Raw genomic sequence first — 1,171 nt, 5'->3', positions numbered from 1 at the left:
CACCACTTAAGGCAGATGAGCCGTGGGACCACCTCTTGCACACTCACAACCTCAGGGCTGGCTTACCCACAGCCCCCAGCCCCTGCCCACCTCCCCACCTTGTGCCACCAGGGTCAGCTCCACTGTGCTGCCTGGGTGAAGCCCAGGGTCTGCTCCCCCAAGTGCTGACACAGAAGAGAGATGGGGCCAGCACTCCACCATGCAGCATCCAGTGAAGGGTGGGGCGAGTTATGCACAGCCGGACAATGCTCAAGCTGCTAGACATGCTCGTGGTGGCCAGCAGCTGCCCCAACCAGGGACGTCCACATGTTCTCTGGTGGCAATATGAGCTGTAGGACAGTGATACAGATCCCTGCTGTTACATAGCCACAGCCTCAGACATGGCTCTTAGCAGTAGCTCAGGCTGGGACCTCACCATGGCTCAGGTGGTGGGGCTGGCCACTTACAGCAGGCTACTCCTCTCCACCCTCCAGTCTCCAGTTCCACCTCCTTTCATAATTCTCTAACTGCTCCACATTTCTTTCTCTCCCGTCTACTCACACATTGTGTGCCTCCCACTACAGGCTGACAGGCCAGTGGTGACATCATCCATCTGTGCTGCATGGTTTGGCGGCAAGCAGGTGTCTATGTCCTATCTGTGCTGTGTCATAGAGGGCAGGTCTGTGGACGGCATGGAAGTCTGAAGGTCTCTGTCTTCCTCCTCCTCCCACACTGTGCTGCCTGGATTTGATTTGATTTGATTTGATTTGACTTGACTTGATTTTTATGAGTCCTAGGCATAAGACAGCTTTGGCCTCCAAACCAGACATCAAGCTAGGATGAACAAAGGACTGCTGTCTGCCCTGACTGATAAAAGAGCACCACCAACCGCAAGGTGTCTCTTCCACTCCTGCCTTGGGGCAGTATTTATTTTTTAAAACATGTTATCATATTTTTGGTGACATTTTAATGTCTTTTAACATTTTTATGATTATAATATAATTGCTACACTTCGCCCTTCCCTGTAAACCTTCCTATACATCCCTCTCCATTCACCTTCAAATTCATGACCTCTTTTTACACTAGTTGTCATTTCATGCATATACATATACATATTTTATATGCATATACATATTTGTATATGCATAGGTGTTTCTAAAATATAACTTGCTCAGTTCGTAATTTTTCTTGA

The 1,171-nt window shown here is 48.8% G+C and overlaps 1 non-coding gene across 1 annotated transcript; it reads right to left on the bottom strand.

The window, feature by feature from the left end:
• Window positions 1-763: 763 nt before the first annotated feature.
• Window positions 764-903, bottom strand: LOC143438689 (small nucleolar RNA SNORA48). The gene has a single exon (XR_013107391.1). It is a non-coding gene; the product is annotated as a small nucleolar RNA SNORA48 (small nucleolar RNA).
• Window positions 904-1,171: the final 268 nt, after the last annotated feature.

The sequence above is a fragment of the Arvicanthis niloticus genome, chromosome 25, assembly GCF_011762505.2.
Source record: "Arvicanthis niloticus isolate mArvNil1 chromosome 25, mArvNil1.pat.X, whole genome shotgun sequence".
Lineage (NCBI taxonomy): Eukaryota > Metazoa > Chordata > Mammalia > Rodentia > Muridae > Arvicanthis > Arvicanthis niloticus.
The sequence above is the reverse complement of the archived record's forward strand: the minus strand, read 5'-3'. Positions and strand labels throughout refer to the sequence as shown.